We start from the raw sequence: 26,024 nt of genomic DNA, 5'->3' as shown, positions 1-26,024 counted from the left end.
ATGGAAGCAGAGAGGTATTTTTTTATGGAATACAGATGAGGCCTCAGAAGTAAAGAAAATTATAAAATGCCATAAAACCAGTATCCTAATGAATCCATGTTTTTAATGCCTAATAGAGTCAGGAGGTTTCGATTTGTGCTTATCTTTAGAAGGTATTTTGCATGACGTGTTCTTGAACATTTATTGTAGAAAATGATAAAAAGATGTGCAATAAAAGATATATATTCTGAATCTGGCGACAGTTCATTTCTCTAGAAGAAAAAACTGTCTTCACCTCTGTAATACTGTTTCTGGCTAAACCCTTAAAGAGGCAAAGAAAGGACATGTTCCAGATAGCTGAGCAATTGTGTTACGAGTAAAAATATGCAAATTACAGCCAGGCATCTATTACCAAATTTAAGATGTGGCTCCAGCTCCTATTAAAGGTGTTGAAGCAGCTACTTTTCCCGCATTGCTGTGCAGCTAAACAAGAAGGAGTCAAGAAGAGGATTTGGGATTCAGTTTCAGACCCTGTGTAATCTAGATTAATAGCCAGTGCTGCCTCCTTTTGTGCCTGTAAGAGGTTAATTTCACCCAATCCAAATACTTTCAAGGAAGATTCTAATGGGATTTATTATAAAGAGTGCTAATAAATAGGGATTAGCATTTACTAATCCAGTTTTTAAAGAACTTTACAGGAAGGCATTAGGCAGATTCAGGTAATTATTTTATGCCCTCAATCCTCCTGAAATTATAGGTGTCTGTGACTATAAATTAAAAGAGAAGAAAAAGTGTTAGTTAAATTTATTAAGTGAATAACCTATTTCTCATAATAATAAATGCAAATGATTATTTAATTGACAGTCACCTGAGGACAATATATTTACAACAGATGTCATGGAAGCATACCAAAAAATTTAGCATAAACTCAAGGCATTTGATTTAGTGTCCAAGGAAAGATGATTGAATACCTGCAAAGATGACGTTGAGAGCTATAGATTTATCTGAGAGATTTGGAACTTTTTGATCAAATGAAGATTCAAAGCACCCCCCAACTCTGCTGTATTTATGGAATTACTACATGAAAGGATTTACTGCTTTGGAGGCGGAGATCAATAACAGTTTGTGAAAAACCCAAGTTAGAAACATCTTGAACTAAGACAAGCGTTCAGTATAGAGTTCATCGTTATAAACTTTAAATTGTCCAGTATAAAAAGAGGGACTGACATTTGACCTTCACCAGTTCCTGTGTGAGAAGGGGAAAAAAAGGTATATTTACAGCAAAAAAAAGGATGAAAAAAGGCCTTAGAATTGAAGTGGGAGATTAGGCACACCAGATAAAGGCGATTGATGGGCATTTCCAAGCAGGCCTTGGCAAGGCAACACAAGGCCTGATGCTCCTTTATAAATAATTTGTAATGTTCAACGGCATTAGCCTTCCTCCGGACTCCATGATCCTTTGTCAGATAGCAAATATATGTGTTAGGTACTAGCTAAATTATTAATGTATGTATATGTGTAGATCTTGAATGAAATTACAGCTTTAGGACTTCATCTGGCAAATGAAAAGGCTGCTAAGGGCTGTTGACCTTTGTCTGTTCTTACAGGATGAGATCTTAACCTGACTTGTCCTCTCTCAGGGGAGTTTTATGCATTAATTTCAGTGAGGCCAGGATTTCACCCACAGGCTTTGGTGAAACTTATGCAAGTTTAGCTGTGTATCACTAACTGGTACCTCAGCCTTAAGAGTTGTTTTTCATTAGTGAAGAGCCTCCGCATCTGAAAACAAATTAAAAAACTAAAATTCAGATAACATCTCTGGGACGTGACAATTCAACCTCAGCTGAATCGGGGGGGATGGGCCAGAAGCTTGGCACAGGATTGAAGTTCAAGGACAGTGTGATTTACACCCAACATCCATCCAGTGGGAAGTTGTGTTTAGAGAACCTTTGGGAGTGGTTCCTCAGCATTTTCCAAATTCTGTCTCTCTCCACCAAGGAGCAGGTTCTTTACTGAGCACAGAGCAATATTCTGGAGTCACAGTTCACCAGCGTTTCCTCCTTTGTTCTCTTCTTCTGGGAGGAAAAAAGCAACTCTCATAAAAGCACAACAGGTTACTGACAATCTCGACAAGGGCATGGGGTCCCATAAACAAATGAAAAAGGAAAAGCTCCAGGTTTTGCAGAGGTTAAGAGCTTCCCAGACTTGCTCTGGACACTGTAATGTCATTGTGTTGGATGTTTCCTTAACTGGAGAATAAAGTGAATACAGAGGAGAGGCGGACTGGCTTGCGGCAGGAGAGACTCTGGCAACAGGAGCTTGGTCTGGCATCTCATACCCAATTCAAGCATGGGCATGGACAAACCACTCAATCTTTGAGTTAACAAAGGGAGAAGGGCAGAAAAAGATGGAAGTTAGCTTTTAATGATGCACTAAGACATACGTGAAAGCTTCTCCTTTAATTGTCTTTGACTTTTCCCCTCCATGAAATAAGGCTCACATCAATTATTTTGCTATCTTGTCTAATTTTAAACTATTAGCTTTTGGAGGTAGGTCTGTAACCCCTAAAGAGAATAAATTAGAGGAGAGTTTTCAGAACACCTAAATGATTCAGAAATCTGAGGCTTACTGGGCTTAAATGAGATTTAAGAGATTCAAAAAAGCAATTTAGCATTTTGGGAAAATTTTGTGTACAGTTCTTGATCTGAATTCTCATTCTTATAAAAAATTCAAAGTACAGTATGACAAAAAAGTACGAAATCAAGAACAAGGTAATGAGTTATTTAAGGCAAAATCTGAACACATTAAAATAGCCTCTTTCCTAAAGTTATGATTATTGTGGTTTTGCTCATTTATTCATTTTCTTCACTACAGCACTGAAACAAATTTCTAACATAGTCTAAAACTGGCCTGCCATACAGAATACTTAGTCTCAGAAAGTAAACTCCTCCTTTCTTAGATATGTATTTTAGAGTAGTTTTCATACTCCTTTAGAGCAGTCATAAAGCAGCTACATAGAATAGAAAGTTACCTTTCTCCTTTTACCTACAATAAACTTGCCTCTAAAATCACCATTAAATCATGGGAGATATTAGAAAACTGACACAAAATGAAAGAAAATAAGATTAAAAACGCCGTCATGAGAGTACAAACTTCCCTGAGTAAAATCTGAATTTTGGGTGATTTGTTGGTGAGACCACTGTTGGTGGGACGCCCCTCCACTACTGAGAAAGTCACTGCTTTTCTCAGAGGAATGTGAGAACAGGCCTGGAGAGAAAGGAGGAAGCAGGGAAAGGAGAACGCAGTGGAAGGTATGAGCAGACAGAGAAGATAAAGTAAAAACAGTGCTAACTTCTGGCACAAAAGTGTGCCAATAACACCAAATTATATTGCTTCCTTTTACTAACACTTTTTTTCTTCTTCTTGAAAATAACACAGATGAGATATTTCCAAGTAGTCAAAAGTGCAAAGGTTTACTTTATCTTCTAACAGAGAAGATAAAGTAAAACCAGTGCTAACTTCTGGCACAAAAGTGTTCTAATAACACCAAATTATATTGCTTCCTTTTACTAACACTTTTTTTTTTTTTCTTCCTCTTGAAAATAACACAGATGAGATATTTCCAAGTAGTCAAAAGTGCAAAGGTTAATGAAGCATCTCATTAATCTTTCATAATTGTAGCATGCCCTTGTGACCTTTGATCCATAGTATAACAACAGTATTCAGGTTATAATTCAGAGGAGCCTAAAATAAGAACAAAATCCTGTAAATAAAACCCCAGCATGCCTCAGAATACTAGGTGTAGAGCGCCATGCAATTAATGGCTGGAAGAGTAGTTGGCTTTTAGGAATATGCTATACCAGCTGTTAGGCTGTATGGCTCAATGCTGAGAAGGCAAGTGCTGTATCCCTTCCCCTTCTGCTTTATTTGCCATTGTGTTTGTGATTCAGTATCAGCTGAACACCTGTTTGACAGTACCACAGAGCAGAGCAGGGGAGGACGAGGGGCAGCCTGGGCGGGCTGTCACGCAAGTTGCTGAACCAGCATCAGGTTGTCTCACTTAAAGTGCATCCTTCAGAACAAGCTGGGAGTCACTGCAGGCCAGGAAAAAGCGATAGAAGGAACCTCAGAGTGGGGAAAGCACTCGGTCAGCATGCTGGAGGCAGAACTCACTGAGAAGACAACGCAGCCTGTTTTCTTCCCTTGTAAGAAATGCAAGCCTGCAGAGACCCTTTGAGCTCACACCTGGCAGAGCCACTGGCTCCTGCTCCGTCTTGTGACTGCGAACGGGAAGACTTACAGGCCAGCTGGGTGCTCTAGCACAGGAGAACTATAACCAGTGGGGTTTGACTTGTTGATGGTCACCGTTATGCTGTCTAAGTGATATTCTGTCTGGTTTCCCTCCTTGTTCTTTTGCCTTTAATCTATCTCACTACTGGAACAAGACGGTTCATCCAGACCACTTCAGATGTCTGATAGGTGATACAGATCCTGCTATCCTTCTTGAAAGATTAATCCAATCTCCAATCTTATCATTCTACCCGCAGGCTTACCTATGTTTTCACTCTGAAGGGTGTAAAATTGGCTTGCTATCTCTGGCTGATAGAGCAGTACAAGCAAATAATAGCGAATCACTCCTTCTGTTTATTTGTATCACACTGTTGGCTAGAGATTATGACATCCATTGTTAGGTGCCATACAAACGTAGCGTGAGAAATAGCACCTCTCCCTGCAGTTCGTCAAAAAACGTGTGAACAGGAAAGAAGGATTTCATAGAGAAAGGTTGAAGCATGGAGAATCTCAGGGGATGTTTACGAATATAGTGCAGCACTGAGGAGAGATACTCAAATCTGGAAGATACCCTGCTTCTCAGTTAGGGATAAATAACCTAAATAGAGCACTGTGTGACTAGCAGCTCTATTCTTGGTACCTAACTAGCTTGGGAGCGTTTCCACAGCATTGCAAGATCTGTGGTAGGCGTAGCTAAAGCCAATTGCAAAAGGTCATGAAGTTTTGTAGCATACCTGGGACTTGAACCTAAGTCTCAGGCCTCTCAGCTTTGCACAGACCACCGTTTATCTTCTCTAGCTCTTCCCTCCCTCACTCCCTAACCAAACCTACATTTAGAAAGCAGTGAAGAATAACAAATTATATCTAGCAGATCCCAGACCCTCCCTCAGAGACACCTCTGGTGCAGAAGAGTTGTGGGTCCGTGCCTAGATGAAGACAAAGCAGCCAAATGTGACTAACAGAATGTAAACTACAACTCCTAATATCATGCAAGACACTCAGACAATGTAATGTGAATATTAAGACCTGAATCACATACAAAAAACATCACAAAGCAAAGCTTGATCTCAGGCTAAAAATAGAACTGCATGAATTAATATTTGAAATTTATAGGACTTCAGATAATAAGGTGACAGCCCTTATTATTAAATGCAGCTCCAGCTGCAGAAGAGGAAAAAATAAGACTATAGGAAAGTACTCGCCTGTACATATACCCGTAATGTTTCATTTATTTTGATAGTAACGTCTTTGGCATGGAGAATGTTGTTTTCTACTCACAGGTGTAAACAGGGCTTGCAAGCTGCTAGATCAGATCACCAGTCAGTATACCAACAGTATTTCCAGCAGCAGCTTCCCCCTCAACCAAATCAACCAAAAGCCAACAGCTCCACACCAAAACGCAAACAAACCCCCAAACCTAATCCATCCTGATGTTAATTAGACAACACGGAAATCAGATGCCGCTGCTGATCCACTTTCAAGTCCACTCTCATGACCTAGAATTCCTAATATGAGCTTAACTACTTGCTATGATGGAATGGAATGGAATGGAATGGAATGGAATGGAATGGAATGGAATAGAATAGAATAGAATAGAATAGAATAGAATAGAATAGAATAGAATAGAATAGAATAGAATAGAATAGAATAGAATAGAATAGAATAGAATAGAATAGAATAGAATAGAATAGAATAGAACAGAACTCACCCGTACCACTAGGGACATTTCCCATTCCTCGGGAAAGACAAATTCCATCTGGAATGAAGGCAGACAAAGACTAAGAGGCTGATTAGGGGCATGGAGAGCCTACAGAAGACAATGACTAGCAGGAGTGAGATGAAGGCTGAGAGGGCTGCCACCACTTTTAAGAAAGATATCAAGGATGAAGGCCAAAGGAGAAAAAGAGCTACTGAAGTGCAAGGGAAAAGATGTTCAAGAACAGAAAACCATTCAGGACTTCTTTCCAAGAGGAAGACCTCACCATAATCAGGGTAGTAGTAAATATCACTTGTTGGTGTATTGGTAGGAAATGGTGAGGAAATATGCATGCTGTTTATATCTCTGAAAAATTCATGTAGAGGAAATCAAAATCCTTTCTTTCACCTCAGGCATACCCACAACCAAATGAATGTCTATGACATAAATGCCCTTATTTACACAGTCTGAACATACAGATGAATTTTGGCACCAATGTAGAAAATGACAGGAACAATACCTTCCTTACTCTTCCAGGACTCAAAATACTCTCAAAAAGAGACTTCCCAGGTGTTTAGATAAGATCTCAACATCTTCCCACAAAGGGAGGTAGGCAAATAACTCTTAGAAAGGTTAAAGTCACAAATGAGTTGTGAAAGCTTCACCCTGTGGCTGAAGCGTGTTTTGTATCCCGTATAACCACGGCCAATGCGTGTGTTTGACAGAGGAGCCAGACAGGTTGGTTTCAGTGGGAAAAGGGGATGTGATGGCAATAGCAGCAATGGGCTATCTTCCCAGGTCGGAAGAGTTGTCACTTTGCCTGGCTGTGCTTTGGGCACGGATCTAAATGTTCTAGGTCTGAAAATGCCCAATGTTTCCACCACACCAGTGTAACCTCCGCTCCCTTGTTTTTCAAATCCTGTCTTATTTCCACGGTGGTCTGTTGGCACCATCCTTCCCAACCTCTAGCTCTGGTCACACTTTGGCTTTCCTCCAGGGTGTGGCTGCCAAAATCATCCCCCCTCACACTCTCCAGGTTAGTGTCCAGTCAGATCAAGTCCCTGCTCCTCCTCGCTGCAGGGCCTCATGGCCGTCAGCTCTGGTGCAGAGAGGGGACAGCTAATAGGGGAGGTCTCTGGGCTGCAGGGCTGGTTTCTGCCATGGCCTGAGAGAACAGTAACAGCCCTGGGTTTGTCCCTGGAGCCAAGTGGCAGAGGATGTGTCAGGGACACCCAGCAGCTGGGCCCAGAGTGTGACCACCAAGGGCAGGGACAGCCCCTGGGCCTCCTGGGCACAGCGACTGCCTCGGAGCCAGCACCCCAAAGGCTTCCTCCCAAAGGTGCTGGGCGGAGGGGGGCGGGCGGGGCTGTGCATGGGGAGCCCTGTCAGTCACCCCCATGTCACAGTGCCACCACCATGCCACAGTGCCAGCCCCGGCAATGCAGCAGTCACAGTGCCCCGGGGCAGTATAAAAGGGGGCACCTGCCAGTGTCCTGTTGCTAGAGCTGCCCCGGGGGCAGCCCGAAGACATTCGAGAGGAGATCCTTGAGGGGAGGGTGGGATTACTGGGAGGGGGCTGAGGGAGGAAGACCAGCGGCTAGAGGAGGTGCCTGGAGGTTCTCCGCTGCAAGGCCAGTTCCCAGCAGGGCCACGTTCAAAGTCCATCGGATGGATGGAAATCCTGCTTCAGCCTTCAGAGAAGAAACGCAAACCCCTCAGGAGATGAGAAGAACCACCAACCGCTGGAGGTGCCCAAGGCTCTCAGGCCTTTTCATCTGGGTTAGCTGTGGCCAGCCCAAGGGAATGCCTTCTTGAGGAGCACTGTAGAGCTCGCCGTGCTCATCCCCTGCGGAGCCAGGGGCAGCAGCCGTAAGAAATGGGATGCAGGGATGTTGCCAGGGGTCCCAGTGCTTTGGAGCACCCACTGGTGCTCTGCCAGGCACAGGAAGGATTCTTGCCCCCAAGGTTGATCAGGCCGGGGGCCTTTGGCCACTCTCAGAAGCCCCTGAGATGGCTCCAGGGTGAGGGAGAACAGGGCTCGGGCATCTCCTGGGAGGCATGACCAGCCTGTGGGACAAGGAGGCAGGTCTTGCTCACCTACTCAGGGAATAGCTGATCGCCATTGCTGGGGTCAGGAAGGAATTTTCCCCCGGGGCACATTGGCACTGGTCCCCGGGGGTTTTTTGCCTTCCTCTGCAGCACTGAGCATGACCACTTGCCAGGGCTGCTCCGGTCTCTCTTGGCTGGGTCACTGCCTGCTGCTCGTGCACCACGAAGATGGCCTCTCGTGCCCTGCAGCTGGGGGGAGGAAGGCTTTTTTTCCTCCACAGTGGTCTAGCGAGTGTCCCCAGGGGTTTTTTGCCTTCCTCTGCAGCGCTGAGCACAGCCCCTGGGCAGGGCTCCTTTGGGCCATGCTGGCCAGGTGCCTGCTGCTCCTGCTCCACAAAGGTGGCCCTTGTGCCCCGCATCCGGGGGGAGGAAGCTTTCTAGACTCCCAGGGTGGGCCCCAAGGGTGCCCCCCGGGGGTTGCTGCTTGTCCTCTGTAGCACTGAGCACAGCCCCTTGCCAGGGCTCCTCTGAGCCCTTTCACTCGGTTCTTGCCTGCGGCTCTTGCCCCTCCAAGACCCCCCTCATGCCCTGGCTCTCCCTGGCTCTCTTGCCCATCGCAAGCTTTTAGCGGGAGCGACTCTGCTCTTCCCTTGGCTCCATTTCCCCGGGGGTTCTTGCCCGTGCCCAGCAGCCTGTGCTTGGAAGGGCTCCAGGCTTGCTGCCCCATCCGGAGCTGCCCCTTTCCAGCTCTCCCTGCTTACAACACAAGTGCCAGGCAGGCACGAGAGCGCTTCTCCTGCATCACTGGCCAGGAAGCACAGCGCTGGAGCAAGTTTGGGAAGGCAAAATGTATCCTTGTCACCGATACGTGCTGTACTTTGGAAAATACACCGTGGTACTGTACACCTCTTCTTCTCCTTCCTCTTCTGTGTGTGGTCAGTCCTGATCCTCATTCTTCACATTCTCACTCTTCAGGACACAGGGACTGCTTGGGCTGTATTCCTGCTGCTACTTTCCGTGGCTCTGGCTTTTCTTTGCTAGACTGCAAGGGATGTTTTTTCAAGCTAAACTGAAGAATGCATCAGCCTGCTCCTCGCTACACATTTGCATTGTGTTAATGCTTGTGGAGCATCAGCTCTGAAACAGATTCAGAAAAATAAAACCCTGTTTCCAGTTGTAACCTTTGTGATTTGTGTCCTTGAATGTCTTTGAAGCTGAAAAACTCCTGGCATTTCAGGCAAATAACAGTCTCGTTATTCAACTCATAGTGAGCACAGGGAATAGAACAGAACAGTTACACTGCTATGCTGAGAGTTCTGCATGAGCAGCTCTGAGCCAGGTCTGAGGGGTCCCTCTAGGAGAGCAGGTCTCTGCAGAGCAGGTCCCAGGCCCCCCCAGGAGACAGGGGCAGAGACGGGCACAGCTACAGCATCACTCGGGCAGGGACTGAAGGCCCTGGGCTGAGCTGAGACACGTCCCCTGGGCCCTTGGCAGGAGACGGGGCGGGGGTGGGGGTCCGGGGGAGGCTGGTCCCAACCACTGAGGCCTATGAGCACCCCCAGGACCCTGACAGAAGCAGACGTGCACTGCTCATGTCCTCTCCTGTAGGCACTGATGGTTGGCCACTTCGGGGACAGAGTATTGGGCCAGATGGACCCACCCTCTGAGGAAGTGCTGTTGTTCTCAGGCTCTCATGTTTTAGCATGTTCTTCCAAGGGAAACAGCTCAGGCATTTCTAAAAATGAGTACAAGAATGAAAAAAAAAATCCACGGGGAAATGAACAGGTATTGCTCACCTCAGAAAGGTTTGAAACCATTTAGTTGAGGAGCACATCCTGCTTCAGACTGAGGGCTTGATCTTTGAGCCCTCAGTGGGGTTTCACCATCCTGAGAAAACCCAGTGAAACTGGATGAACATAGAAGACTTTCAAAAACCACACTTCACACTTGCTTTTTGCAAATTTGTTTAGACGGTCAAATGACCTCGAGACAATCCACAGCTCTCACCCACATAGAAAGGTAACACCTTCTTCCCACAATGTGATGGTAGTGCAGGGCTGGGAGGAGATGTCATCAGAGATTTCCTCAGCATGTACTGGTAGGGAAAGGAGGAGGTAGGAAGAAGAATAGAGAGAATGGAATGGAATGGAATGGAATGGAATGGAATGGAATGGAATGGAATAGAATAGAATAGAATAGAATAGAATAGAATAGAATAGAATAGAATAGAATAGAATAGAATAGAATAGAATAGAATAGAATAGAATAGAATAGAATAGAATAGTTGGAAAGGATCTACAATGACCATCTAAGTCCAACCACCTGACCACTTCAGGGATGACCAAAAGTTAAGGTATTAAGCGCATTGTCCAAATGCCTCTCAAACACTGACAGCCCTGGGGCATCAACCATCCCTCCAGGAAGCCTGTTCCAGGGTTTGACCATCCTCTTGGTAAAGAAGTGTTTCTCCATATCAAGTCTGAACCTCCCCCGACAGATGCAGCTTTGAGCCATTCCCACACGTCCTGGCGCTGAGTACCACGGAGAAGAGCTCAGCACCTCCCCCTCCCCTTCCTCTCCTCAGGAAGCTGCAGAAAGCGGTGAGGTCACCCCTCAGCCTCCTCCTCTCCAAGCTAGACAAACTCAGAGCCCTCAGCTGCTTCTCAGAGGACATGCCTCCAGCCCCTTCACCAGCTTTAGTGCCCTCCTCTGGATGCGCTCAAGTACCTTCACATCCTTTTTAAATGGTGGGGCCCAGAGCTGCACAAACCACTCAAGGTGAGGCCCCAGCAGCACTAAATACAGTGGGATAATCACCTATTTTAAGCAGCCGGTTTTGTTGTGTTTGATGCACCCCAGGATGTGGTTTTCCCTCTTGGCTGCCAGGGCACACACTGCTGACTCCTGATGAGCCTCCTGTCAACCAACACCCCCAGACCCCTTTCTGCAGGGCTGCTCTCTAGCCAAGTTTAGACTTGTGCCCGGCATTACTCATTCCCAGGTGCAGAATCCAGCATTTTGACTTGTTCAATTTCATGCCATTGATGATTGCTTCAATCTATTCAGATCCGTTTAGTATAATCAGCAAACTCACTAACTGTGCGTTCAATTCCTGCCTCCAGGTCATTGATACAAATATTGAACAGAACTGGCCTAGAATTGAGCCCTGAAGAACAACACTGGTGACTGGTCACCAGCCAGATGTAGCCCCATTCATTACAACCCTTTGATCCCTGCCCTTCAGCCAGTTCTTCACCCAGCACACCATGACCTTGCTCATCTCACAGCTGCAAAACTTGTCCAGAAGGATGATGTGAGGACAGTAAGTCACCTTTCAATCAGATTTGGTCCTTACATAGAGATATATGCAGAAATTATTGCCTGCTCCCCTCTCTGTTGTGCTTTCTCACATCATAGTCTTCTTTCCATGTTTATTATTTCTCATCTACACTCTGAAACCAACTGGCTAGGGTACAACTAATTAACCGCTGGGGATCAAGCACTGACCTCAAAATTCTCTAAATAATAACAGATGTAGAAAAGTTAATTGTGATAATAATAATATAATGTTGTGGGACAAAATATCTTCATAATTTCTAATCACATTTGTAACATTTTCTTGGGGCCACTAGGAGTCCTGGGGAACTCAGCATAACATATGTTCTTGCCACACTTCTGCATGCTCAAAGGCTGGTGAATAAATAAAAATGGTCTTTTGCACCAGAGACCAGTTGCAAAATCATTTGGGAGTTCAGAAGCCTTTCTAATGAAAAACCCATGTAATACACTGAAGGCAGCATTTTTAATTAGCCAAACCACATAACATCATGTCAGAGCAGCAGTAGGGCCATCTCATTTGGTGATAAAACCAGACATACAACACAACAGCATACACAGCCCTTGGGGGTACCAGGCAGTAACCCATTTTATCAGGAAAAGCAGAAGGTGACATCACATTCAGAAACAAAGGCCTTAATTTAGAAGTTACATGATTTCACACATTCTCAAAAGAGAAAACACAGTAGAAAAAGACAGCAGTAAAATAAAAATTGTATTCTTCTGTAAATTTAACTCATACATTTCACAGATTCATTTCAAAACATTCAAATCACACATATCTAAGAGATATTAGCTGCTGGATTTTTTAAAAAGCTCTTATTACTCCAGGTCTATAAGAAGATTCTTCAATCACTTCGGGACTCATGGAGCTAATTCAACTTTGTTCTAAAATATTCTGGCTGGTTTAATTCAATGTATTCATCATTCTGTTACATATAAAAGCTTCTGAAAGTCCTTGTCAATAAGTGGCTTTCACAGATGTACAGCCTAAGTATTTAGAATAACTAAAAGTAACCAAAAGGCAGCCAAATCTTTCCCCATGTATACAGTTGTGTAGATGTTTTAAAACTTGTATAGGTCTAGAACTGGTTCCAAAAGCTGAATGTGCTGGATTTGGGTTGATTTTTACACCAACTTTGTAACTTTTCTGGTTTCAATAGAATGTACATGTGCTTTGTTTTCTACATATAACTTAATTAATACACTGTAGTTCCGCAAGTCAAGCAAGGCATCTGTGCTGAATAAATGATTCTATCATGAATCAAGAAACATGTCTTGCGTCCCTTTTATCAGAAAGCTTTTGAAGCAAGCTGTCATCCTATCATAATGAATGAACAAATTCCTTGACATTTAACATCATCCTGATCATAGTGTTTGCACAATGGAAGGTTAGGTAACACAGCAAGGTTTTATATGGCTCATCATCTAAATAGCTAGATCAGATGCATCTGAGAACTTACTATCCCATTCCTCCTTGTCATTACAGTTTCATTTGTTACTGTATGACAATCTGTTCAGACACACAGCCCAGTGCAGACACAGTGCCCTCATGTTCCCTTTATGCTACATTTTACATGTTTATTTGAGCTCTCTACAATCTCAGCCAATTGTGAAAAAGCTCTTCTTGATCTTGCTCATATTTACTTGGGCACTGGCGATCTTTCCTCTGAGACTCTCAGGGTTTGTTTGCTTATTTGTAGAGCAAAGGATCAGCTGCTTCCAATTTCACTTTTACGCTAGCAGAAACCATATCTTAACCCATGGTCTGACAGATGAAGCGTATCTAATATTTTCCCCAAGTGGGAATAGTGAAGTAGCAGCAGAGACCTTGCAAGGGCCGAGATCAGACAATGACTTGACATGGACACGACATGATATTTTTTTCTCAATAAGACAAAACCCAGGGTGAAATAATTTCATCTATTTCAAGCAACTTCTTTGAGATGCCAGACGGAAACATGATCATGAGAGATACTGATCCTAATAATGCTGTTTCAGAAATAATAAACACCAATGAGGTGACTGACACTGTTCCTTTGTGCTTTATGTTAAAACACTTAGTTCATTCTGTCCAGCTGCAGTTTTTGCAAGGCAGAAGAGCATTGCTTTATCTCAGTACTGCTTTTAAAATAAGAACTGGGAACTACATGTTTCTTCTGAATGTAAAATGTGTCAATAAAAATTAATTTTATGGTTTTATCTGAGTTTCTGTGGAGAGGCTCAGTGCTTGCAGCTGTAATTTTAGGCTGGGAAATAGGCTACCTGGGAAATAGGATGCCTGTGTGGATGTGGCGTTTGCCTACCTGTTCATCTTTTCTCCCTCACTCCCCCAAGGGACTTTTGCCATTGGTTGATCTCTGGCCGATCCGACAGCAAGGCAGCTTCTAACCTCGCCCATCCTGGTACCGCATCCTCACCAGCTCTGGGAAAAATCAAAGGCTGGGTAGAGAAGACAGCCCCAGATCAGAGCTCAGTTGATGGGCAGACGGCATCGCGAACATGATGCTACCTCTGCAGTGGTACAGGCTAGGGATACTGGTTGGGAGCAACCCTAGCAGGCAGCGAGGTAATACAAGAGGCCTACAACATGTCCTAACAGCAAAGATGGCCAGCAGCACCCTGGGCTCTCCTAACAGGAACATGGCCAAGTAAAATCATTTTCCCCCTTTACTCAGAACTTGTTAAACCACATCTAGGTACTGTGTCCAGTTTTGGACCCTCCAGTACTGCAGCAAGTTCAGAGGAGGGCCCCCAGGATAGTCAGGACTGGAGCACCCACCCTGTGAAGAGACATTGAGGGACCAGGGTAGGTTCAGCTGGGGGAAGAGTCAGCTTCAGGCAGGCCTGACAGCAGTCTCCCTGTGCCTGTGGCAGGGGTGTGTGTGGAGGGGTATCATCAAGGAGATGGGGTCAAGCTCTTCGAAGTGGTACAGGGCAAGAGGACAAGGGCCAGCAGACGTAACTTGAAAGAAGAGAGGTTCAGAGTAGATAGAAGGGAATTACAGCTCCAGGCAGCGAAGCAGGTTGCCTAGAGAGGCTGTCCAGTCTCCATCCTTGTTGGTTTTCAAGACCCAGCAGGAAGAAGCTCTGAACAAACTGGTCTGATGACATAGTTAGCTGCTTGGAGCAGGAAGTTGGATTAGAGACCTCCTGAAGTCCCTTCCAACCTGGGTTGTCCTATCACCTCATCAGTCAGCAGTGGTTAGAACTGATGATGCCTAATACCAGCTAGCAGAGGGGACAGACTGCTAAAGAAGTGTTTAATGAAAATCTAACATTATGATGGTGGTGCAGGTATACAAATGTAGGACGCAAATCCAGAGGAAACCAGACTTCGTTAGTTTTGATGTCCTCTCAAAACTTCCTTTATCTTTTATTTCCAGGGGCAAAATTGCCTTAATCTCTTTCAGAATTTTAAATATGGGGGTGTGTTGACAGTGAAGCTTGTAACTTAGGAAGAAAACGAGCTAACTCCCCATTTCTACTTTTATGCAAAGAGTGACATAAAACCAGCAATAACCTGACATTTTATTTGATAAACTTTTTTCTTAAATATTTCAAAGAAACTTGACTTGCAATGGTACACAACCTGAAATTAGTTCCCTGACAGTCCCTCATGGTATCAGTTTCACTTGGGAAAAACTAATTAAATGTGAGTTCTCTTTGATGCAGGAAATAAATGTATTATAATCGCTCACCCTCCAGGCAGACTAAGTGCTTAATTATACACAGAGTATGCATGGCACAACCAGAATCCATTGGCTCTTCCATGGGTGAGCAGTAGCAAGCAGGTCTGCCACCAAACAGAGATCAAAGAGGAACTGGTGATCAAGACCTTTTGGGTGCATACTCCATTTTTAATGATGTTTAGGCACTGATTATTTCCCTAAATACGTAGGAGGGGCAAAGTTAAGAATACGGTCACCAGAGGCAGTTTCTGTACTCAGTGTAAATGGACTTCGTGTCACTTTCTCCACTAAGCAGAGAAAGTAGCTTGGCCAACACTGTAACTCCATAATAGAAGACTTGAGTTGGGTTCCTTAGATGGGCTGATACGAACGTGGGCTATAGTTCCCAGGCAAAGTCAATAAGGCTGCTTTCCTTCACGTTTCATTTGAAACATGCCACACAGCAAACAGCATGCAATTCAATTTATCTGCTTTAGAAGGGCAAAGGGCTGAGTCAACTCCACTGGATTGCTTCCTTGCTGCTCCCGCTTAGGATATTGCCTGATAAGCTGATCTTTGCTTACTGTGATTCAGCTTTAGACAAATCCTGAAATTACCTCCTGTGATAAAATATATGCATCTGCCATTGAATGTAACTGATCTATGACACCAATTTGAAAAACTCAGAGTCACTTCGGGTACAAACATAAATAGCAAATAATGATTTTTTATTCTCATTTTTTTCCTTATTTGTAAATCCTTGATATAGCCTTTGCTAATGATGCATCTATCCTTTTTACTACCCACTTGATGTGTGAGTAAACACAACACTGACTGAAGCAATAAATTACTCCTAATCCCTTATTAAGAAACCAGCTAGGCCAATACAAAATGGGCCCAACTACTTCCTGCACAGCCAGTTCTTAACTCTTTTCACACCATCACAGTCAGATTTAGACAATGTCCATTTCCAGGCAGCCTGCCAGAGCCCTGTTTAATGGATTATACCTTTCTTAATCCAAGAAGCTGGCACAGATTTTTTTGGGCAATCTGTGACATGCAAATGCCTGAACAAATTCCTTTTACAAAAGGGCAAAGACTGAAAGGTAAGCATCTCAGCTCATTAACACAGACAAGGGGGAAATGCCAACGTGTTTAGATTCAAGGATTTGGTTCTGTTAATAACTAGCCCAGAGTTCCTAGAAGAAACTAAGAATTGCTGTCAGTAGCTTTCAAATCCTGTGTGTTGTGGAGACAGTGATTAAGAAAAAAGTGCTCTACTCCATTTAAAACAGCAGAGAGGAGAGGAGGGAAGAGTACAATCCTTCCCCCATCAGGAGAAAGTCAGGTGGGGGGAAGCAAGTCCAGACCTTCTGCAAGTTACAATAAATTCCAGCCAGCAAAGTGCAGGATCATATTTTGTTCATCACCTTCATTGCTTCTCTTGTTATCCTGCCTGTTACCTCAGACTACCTGCTCATCACCTCTCTCCTCCCCAGTCTATTACTGGCACGAACTGACTTGCCACTTGCACTTCTTTTTGCTCCTTTCCTCCATCTTTCTATGCCAGTCCAGCCCACTGACTGTGACACCCCATCCCATTCGCAGCCCCTGGCATTGCTGCCCTGGTAGCTGTCATCTCATTTTCTGCCATCTCTTACCATATCTCCTGTTTCAATTCTGTCTGCCCTTGCTGGGCTCATACCCCCACCACCATCACCTTCTTTCTGTCCTCTATTCCTGTTTATCCTTTCATTGCTGCCACTTCACCTCTCTTGCTGCTTACCTTACTACCTCATCAGTCCCTGCCTTGCCCTACATCTCCTACTCTGGCACCTGCCCTCACCTAATTCCCTCCACTGCCTCACCCATCTCATTTTACTGCTTCATTTGCTGTATTCCTATCCCACTGTCACCTTCCCCTGTGGCCCCACAGCTTTGTCCTCTTTATCACCCATCCTCAACACCTCTCTGCTTGCCTCTGCTTTCCCTTCTCCTGGCTGCTCTCTTTCCCACCCTGTATGTGCCTTGCTACTTTCATTCACTGCCTGTTCTGGCCATCCCCATTTGCTGCCTGCCTCCTCCTCCTCTTCTTCCAGCAGCCATGTTTGCTATCTACACACAATATCTTTGTTTACCGCCCCATTTACTGCTTGCTCTTGCTCCCCAAATGCCCAGGACCTTTTTCAGATCTCTTTGCTTGTCATGGTCTGCCATTGCCCTGTTTGCCATCCTGCCTGCTCCTGCTGCCTCATTTGCCTCCTCCTGTCAGGAGCTTCCCTGTTTGCTCTCACAACTTCTCCCCATTTCCCAGCTGCTGCCCATGCTTGTTCACTTGCTGCCTGTTACCATCTACCCTCATCACCTAAATTCTGCTCCGCTTACTGCTTCCTGCTGCCACTCTGTGTCCCCTGCACCTCCCACCTCTCCTCACTGACTCAGTCCCATGCCACGAGCATGTGTTGCTGCCCATTGCCACCTTTCCTCACACAGCACAAACCCCTTGTTTGCCGCTTGCCTTCACCTCTCTTAGCTACCTGCTCTCATTGCTTCTCTTACCAGCTTGTTCTTGCCACTGCTTGCTTCCTATGCTTGTAAACATGTCCTTCTATGTCTTCTGTGTTTATGGATTGCACTCTCAACCTTTTCTTGCTGCCCATCACCATTTGTCTACACTGCTCCCTCCTGCCCTCATCACCTCCTTTCAATACCTGACTTGCTGACCACTCTTAACTTTCAGGCTGGACCACGTTTGTCATCTCTTTACCAGCCTGTTTGCTGCCTCCTGGTGTTGCCAGCCCCCTGCCTCCGCTTTCCACCTCATTTGCACCCTGTGCTCAGCGTGTCTTTTCAAGCCTCTGTCTGCTGCCTAACTTCACCCTCAGCTTGTTTCTCCCATATGCTCCCTGCTTTCTCTGCATTGCCCAGAAGCTGCATCTACTGTCCATTTGCTCTTCTTCCCTTCCTCTCCCACTTGTTGCCCTGCTTGTCCCCCTCCTCTTGCCAGCCTGTCAGACATGCATCTCTCCCAATGCCTTATAGCCTGCAGCCTGCTCTTGCTACATCACCAGCACTTTCTGCCTGGGATTGTTACTTCATTTGCTGACAAGTCTCCTCATCCTCCTTACTGGCTGCTTGCAAAACTTCCCTTGCCTGTAGGCTTACAGCTCTAATGCAGCTACCTTTTGCCACTTCGCATAGCTGCCTCTACTCCCCAATGCCTTAGCTGCCTGCCTTCGATGCCTTTCCAGGCAGCAGTATTCATCTCCGTGGTGGGTTGATCCCAGCCAGCAGCAAAACTCCCACACAGCTGCTTGCTCCCAGTGGGACAGAGGAGAGAACAGGAAGAGCAAAAGCTAGAAAACTTGAGATAAGGACAGTTTAATGCAGTTAATAAGTGAAGTTAATAAGTGAAGACACTTTAATAAGCAAGGGAAAGGGAGGGGGGAAAAAAAAACCAAAACAATGCAAAGGCAATCACTCACCTCCTCCCACAAGCAGACTGATGCCCAGCCAATCTCTAAGCAATGGCAACCTTGGAGGACACTCCTCCCCCTTCCGTTTTATTGCCGAGCATGACGTTTTATGGTATGGGATATCTCTTTATCCAGTTTGGGACAACTGTCCTGGCTGTGTCTTCTCCCAGTCTTTTTCCCACCCCCACTGGGGGTACAGGAGGGTAGAATGGGAAACAGATAAAACCTTGAAGCTGTGCAAACACTGCTCAGCGATAGCCAAAACACTAGTGTGTTATCAAAACTGCTTTAGTCACAAATCCAAAACGTAGTACCATACAGACTGTTATGGAGAAAGTTAAATCCATCCCAGCCAGACCCAGTACAATTTGTTGCCAAAACAGCTGCCCTTTAGTGGCCCATACTTGTCCTCACTCCTACTTTTAATCACCATGCACTCCTCTCACTCCCTTTCAGCACGACTGTATCTATTTGTCTTTTTATATGCACTTGCCCTCATAACCTCCTCACCTGCACAACCATGCGTTTTCTGTCACAGCTCTGTTCTTATTGATTCACTTGTGTATTGTTTCTGTTACCTGATCCTCCCTCATTTTCTGCCTTATTTTCTACCCTGCAAGGATAGCAGTGGGGGGGGTTGCTGCCTGCCCACTCCAGCTTGCTCACCATTAGCCCCTCCACCAGTCATTTCTACTTCTCTCTGGCAGTGTATTTTCTGTCTCCTGCTGCCGGCTCCCAGTCCAAAAGGACTTTTTGTTGCATCTTCTGGAAACCTTTCCTTTCACTCTCCTTCAGATCATCTGTGTGTTTGTTATCATCCCCACCTCTCACGGCTGAGGCAGTATTGCTGTCCCGTTAACCAGCTTTTCCATGGGGTCCCTTTGCCACCTCTATTGCACCCTCCTGCATCACCTCATTTTCTCCCAAACTTCTCTCTGACTTGCTTCACAGCTTTGTCTTTACCAGATAGTCGTGCCTCAGTCATTGCTCCAGCCTGCACTTATTACCTCTCCCCACAACCACATTTACAGCCTGCTCTCTTGCCTTATTGTTAACTGTGCTGCTGGTCAGAACCATTTCTCCTCACAGACATGCCTGTTTTCACCTATTCGAGATGCCAAAATGACCACTTCTCTTTCTGCACTGTTGTTTTTTTACCCTTTTGTCTCAATTTCTTCATCCCCTTCTTTCACTTCCTCTCAAAGCTTTGTTTCTTCTCCCTCCCCTTGCTGTCCCTGGTCCCTGCCTCAGCTACACTTTCCCTTTGATCTCTCCTGAGGCACCATCACATATCTGTTTTGCAGCCCCAGCCTATCTTTTCACAGCTCTGCTTCCTCTGAATGCTCCCTTACTGCCCCATCACCCAAACACCACCAAGCCTCTCCATGTTACTCTGCTTGCTGTACTGCTGTTCCCTCCCCTCACAGACCTGTCAGCCAGCCATCCCCACTCTGCTGTTCCCTTTCCCTTGTAGCTGCCTGTCTAGAGCTTCTCTTCATCTGACTCCTGTTTGCTGACTCCTCATCTCCAGTTTCCAGCTGTTTTTCTCTATTGCTTTTTTCCACTTCTAGTTCTTACACCAGCCACAGCTGTGTCTCCTCTTCAGCCTACTGCTACCCCATTTATGACCTGCTCTTGCTGTCCCCCTTCCTTGGCTGATCTCTCTGCCGTACTTACCGCTGCCTCTCAATCCTCCCACCCCATAGACTGCCTGCCATCACCGTCTCTTCTTGTAGCTAGGTTTACTTCCTGCCCAGCATATTTCTCCTCAAAAGCCTCTTGGTATTTCCTCACCCCAGCCATTGCTTGGCTCCCTCCTCCTCATCTGCTGCTTCGCCTTCTGCTCTGGCTTTCTCCTCTGGTGGTCCAGCTCTTGAAGTCTCCATCACAGCCTGCTTCATCTGCCTCTCCCAGATCCATTGTGCCTTGCTTACTCTTGCCATATTCTCTCACAGGCTCCTTTCTTCCTTTGAGCCTTACAGCCTCACCAGCAGTCCTCACAGCCCAGCTCACCTCCTGTCCAAATCGCCTTGCTTGTCTATACTACCTGTGGCATGCCAGCACCTCTCAGGCTGTGGGGGCTCTCACAGTCCCTTATCAACACTACATTAGCATCTTGTTTTTATAAGCTCCCCAGCTGCCTAACCTTTCTGCCTGTTCAGGACATCACCTGTCTTGTTTTCATCCTTCCTTGCCAAACAACTCACTCCCTACCTGCAGTGTCTCCCCTCCCACCCCACTTCTCCTCTTTCACCACCCATGATGACTGCTGATTTTCTCAGCTGCTTCATTTACGTGTTTCCCATGACATCCTCTGAACCCTTTCTTCACTGTCCCCTTTGCTACCACCATGTCCCTTAACTGACACATGCCCTCTCCTACACAGTTATCTGCCATTTACTACACACCCCTCAACTACAGCTCCCTACTGCTGTCCCATTTACTACCAGTAGTTCTCTCATCTTCCCCATACACTGCTTCTTCTCACTGTGGGGAAGGAATCTTTTCTGTACATGTTAATCTCCAGGTTTGATTCTTCCTTCACTCTTCTCCACCACCTCATTTCCCGCTTTTTCTCACTGCTATTCTTTTTGACTCCGTGCTGTGCCTGTCCCCATCACTCTTTTTTTGCCTTTCCCTCTTCTGCTTTCTATTTGTCTGTTTATCATCTGGTATCACACCTGCTTGTGGCTTCATGTACCTGCTCATAACCTTGGCCTGTTGCAAGGTTATTCAACCCATTAGGCTTTGCTGCCAGGGATGCTGGCACTTCACACTTCACCTTTTCACCCCACTTGCTAGTCCCTCTTTAAGATACCATCTCCTGCACCTCCTTCCTCCTCCTGCTCCTCTCTCCATCAGTCCTGCACTGCTCCCCACAGCCATCGTCCCTTCACTATGCTTATTCCGTACCTCCAAAGGAAAATCGCAGCCAAACCACAATCTGCTCACTCCTGGCTGTGTCACCATCCCCTCCCTCACAACCCAAGGTCATTGTGACCTGGTACTGCTCCCTTCCCAGCCCCTGGGCATGACTATTTCTGTCTGTAGCAGCACCCCTACCCTGCCATCCATCGTAGCCCTACATGCATAAAGTACAATTTCCAAATGTACCCATATGATTTATTTTCTCAAATTCCTCATTTTGGAGAAAGGATCTTTGGCTCTTAGCAGCTTAGGTTTCATAGCAAGTTGTTGAAAAATGAACTACAAAATGCCCCGTGGCTGAATTTTCAAAGTTATTCAAGCATGCACAAAATGGCCTCAGGGGCCCAGCTCAATTTTCAACCATATGTGGGCCAGCTAAGTTGGCTTCTTGAAATTTCTCTAGGCTGGTCTTGTTAAAGATCTAAATACATGTGAAAATTTGGCCACAGGTTCCCTTTGAGGCTGAGGGAAGAAGGGGAAAATATTCTGAGTTTCTAAACAACTTGCATGCTTTAGAAAAATGTACTGCTGGCTTCTTAATCCTAAAATAACTAACTTCTCTGTATTCACAGTGGCTACACCAAAAGCCTATCGGTATGCCTTTGGGTCCTTGAAGTACCCTCTCCTGAGGCAGTCTATGCCAAGGATAAAAGGGGCCTCTGGGCCAGTCACAATGGCATGCTTTTCCCACTTGTCCCCTGTTAAGCTCACCTCTGTCTCCCATAAAGACAATTCTTGGCCTCTCCCTGTCAATCCAGAGATCCAGGTGGGTTCTGTGCCCCCATACCCTGATGGCACCGGTGTACACTGTGCACCAGTGTGTGCCAAAGCCTTATACTTCTGTGGGTCTGATGTGCCAAGCCACTGAATCCACACAGTACAGTATATCTCATCATCCCTTTCCTCCTCCTGGCCGAAGACAGGGACCTATTCCTGTTCCTCATCCAAATATTCAATGTCTGATCCTTGCAGTGCCAGACCAGAAGTTCCCTCACCAGGATCAAGGGAGGTGATCTCAGTTCTTCTATGTCTGGGAGATCGCTGATTGCCTTCTTGGGTCTCTACAGCAACTAAGCTGACAGCCTTCTTGGGTGACCCTTTTTTAATAGCCGTCTTCCCTCTCAGTTCATGTACATGGTCTTCCAGGTTAAAGGTGGGTTCCCCATCCCACTTCCTCATGTCCTCCCCCGGTCACACAGAAAGAACCAGAGTGTGCTACGCGGCATGCGCCTGGAGCTCCCTTTTTCTCTGACCAGGTCAAGAGAGATTTCTTGGAGCGCCCCTGACAGCCAAGGTGCTGGCCCTTAGGGATGAGGAGGGACAGAGATTTTCTTCAAAGTTTTGGAGCCAAGAAGACACTCTCTCCACAGTTGGTATATCCATACATCGCTGCCAAGCTGTTAGAATATGACGCTGGGGCACTTTGAATCACCTTCCTCCACATGGCCCATGTTCATAGGACATCCTCTGGATCTTTGAGACCTCATCATTGTCTAGATCACTGTAGATGACTTCCAGCATTACTAATTCTCTCAGGTACTGGATGCTGTCATCTGTGCTAGTCCACTCTCCTGTGGAGTTCATGAGATCTACCTTGAATGGATATCTTGCCCTCACACTTGAGAGAAGCTGTCTTGAGAGACTGCTAATTGCTGCCTCTTTTCCAATTCCCCTCTCAATTCCCCAGTTTCTAGCAAGGGATTCCAGCTGTTGGGCTTCCTTACCTTCCAATTGCTGACTGTTGGCCCCGTTATCCCAGCATCAGAGCAGCCAGGCAGCAATCCTCTCACCTGGTTGGCAGCTGTAATCTTTCCACATGTCTTAAAGTTCTGATGAGGTCAGGGACTGGGTAGTTTCCCCCTTCCTGTATGAATTCTCTCACTCCTTCTTCCAGTTTCTTTGTCTAAGGACTGGCTTCTTGATCAAACCTTTCCTCTTTTTCCTCCTCCCTTACTAATTGATATGGACCCGTTGTTTTCCTTGTCCACTGTTTCTTTTTCACTACCGGGGCAATTACTGTAGTTGTTTTTGTTTGGGTCCCTGCCTCAACCACAGTCATCAGAGTACTGAACTGTGGCTTGGTAGGTGCAGGCCAGACCCCAGTACAGTGCTAGAGGCTGCTGGTTTTCATTGGGGTAGGCAAGGCACCCTTCTATCAGGTGGCACATCAGTTTTCCAGGGTTGTTTGCCTCTTCAGGTGTAAAGTCCCAGCTTATGGGAAGTGATAACTGCCCTAGGAACCTGCCCAAATCCTTCCACACACCCTGCCACCCAGGGACAGGCCACCTCCGTGCACATTTCAGTAGTGCCTCACCCAAAAGTTGTCTTCTTTTACACCAGGATGACACCCGATTCCACAAAACCCATAATATGCCAACAGTATTGATTAGTAGTATTAAACAGTAAGGGTGATCAAGGACCTCAGGAACCTGCATAATGAAATAATCTGCATCAATCCCGGGTAGGGAGGGGTAGATGTATTCCCTCAGCCTCCCCACAAGACAGCTCCCCCGGCACAGTGAGGGCATCAATGCCAGGGCAAAGCACATAGTTGTTATTTGTATTAACGTGTTCCCAAGCTCAGCAAAATAACGAGATAAGCAGCGCAGCCAACAAACTCCATGACCCACACAGGAGCTTGTGACTTAACTACTATAACTATAGCACGCTTAATACAAAACTGCCGTTGTCTCGAGCCCCATGCTGGGCACCAGAAAGGACTGTGTGGGTTGATCTTGGCTGAATGCTAGGTGCCCTGATGGCAGAAAACCTCATGGGTCAAGATAAAGGCAGTTTCATAAAGCAAAAGCAAAGGCTGTGCACAGAAACAAAGGAAAATAACTACTTCCCATCAGCAGGTGATGTCTGGCCACTTCTTTGCAAGTAGGGCTTCAGTACGCATAGCAGATGCTCCCAAGGACAAATGTAATAACAAATCCGCCCCCCTCCCTTCCTTTCTCTTAGCTTTTATCACTGAGCAGACGTCATATGGTATGGAATATCCCTTTGGTCAGCTTGAGTCAGCTGGCCGTGTCCCCTCCCAAGATCTTGCTCACCCCCAGCCTGCTGGTGAAGGGGTAATGTTGGAGAGACAGCCTTGATGCTGTGCCAGCACTGCTCAGCAGTAGCCAAAACACTGGTGTGTTATCAACACCTTTCAAAGCACAGCACTATGAGGGTTGCTATGGGGAAAACTAACTCCATCACAGCCACACCCAATATATCCTCTCAATGGGACCACACTGTAAAAGAACACTGATATTAAAAGAAGAAAAAGCTCTAGGGCCTTCCTCAGCCATACGGTGCATAACAACAGTGAGGTAATCTTACACACGTACGAAGAGACACAAAATAATTCTCAGTTGGCTGTATTTATTGAAGTCCATCTGGTGGGTTTAGCTTAGATATCTCTAGAGCAAATAGTATAATTTGAGGACGACTGGTTTGGGAGCCTACTTAACAGGCAGAGCTGGATTGCCCTTTGGATGTTCTGACACATTCTCCAGAGACTGGTACTTGTACTTCTACTTCTCACCTTTATTAGCAATATTCATGTAAGGAAGACTTAATAATAGAAGGCAAAAGAATCTGAGAGGGCAAATTCCGACAGTAAGCAGTGACCAACAGCAACTGCAGCTCTTCCTCCAGCTAGTTCTACTTAGGGATTGCCATTTCCTCTGTCTCTCCTGGCTGCTAAGCTATTACAGAAATATAACGATCTGCAAATGAGGAGGAAAAGTGTGAAGAAGGAGAAAAAAATGCAGACACAAACCTGTATTAGCAGAATCTTGCTTTCACTGTTAACACACCACTCGTAGCTCTGTCACATTCCAACGCAGTGGTCTCGTCTCTTCACGGTACCTGAAATAGCACCCAATTAATTAATTGTCTCTCTCACATTGGATGACTGAAAGAATTGAGCATACTTTTTTTTAACAAGCCTGATTTTACTGGGTTATGCAGCTTATATTTTATCTCAGTACTACCTTTATCAGAAAGACATGCATCTAAATAAACCTCCACAATTTTAACCTAAAATGGAAAATGCTGGTGCACTTTATATTGATTGTTTCTCCAATTTTAAATATGCAGTAATTGACATAAATAGAAATAATTTACAGAAGCAGCTGTCACTTTGCAAACACTGTTTGTATATCGCCTTTGTATACGACCTAATAATAAGCAAGGCTCCAGAAGTGTGCACAGAACTGAAAATGGATCAACTGTGCCATAAAAATAATAGATCATTGCCCCAGGTGGCTAATCCTTGGAAGGATCCTGATGGTGCAGACAAGCAATCAGAATTACTGAGCCACTAAGTTATTGTGCAGTTTCAAAGGCATTCTATACACTTTGAGTGTACAGGCGTGGTCTCCTCAGCAAGAAGCATGCAATTCTGAAAACCAAAATGCTCTCAGGCCAATTGAGAAGGATGTTTTTTTCTTCTGAGCTTTTCCACTCAACTGAAATTTTGTGCTGAGTTTACCTTCTATATAAGCACCATCTTGAATTTTTCCATTAAATCTTTATCAGCAGAAACAATTGTAAGAAATACCACAAGTCCTGTATTAAAAATAAACAAATCTCTGTTTCTCCCTT

This window comes from Strix aluco, chromosome 1, assembly GCF_031877795.1.
Source record: "Strix aluco isolate bStrAlu1 chromosome 1, bStrAlu1.hap1, whole genome shotgun sequence".
Lineage (NCBI taxonomy): Eukaryota > Metazoa > Chordata > Aves > Strigiformes > Strigidae > Strix > Strix aluco.
This window is presented reverse-complemented; position numbering follows the sequence as displayed.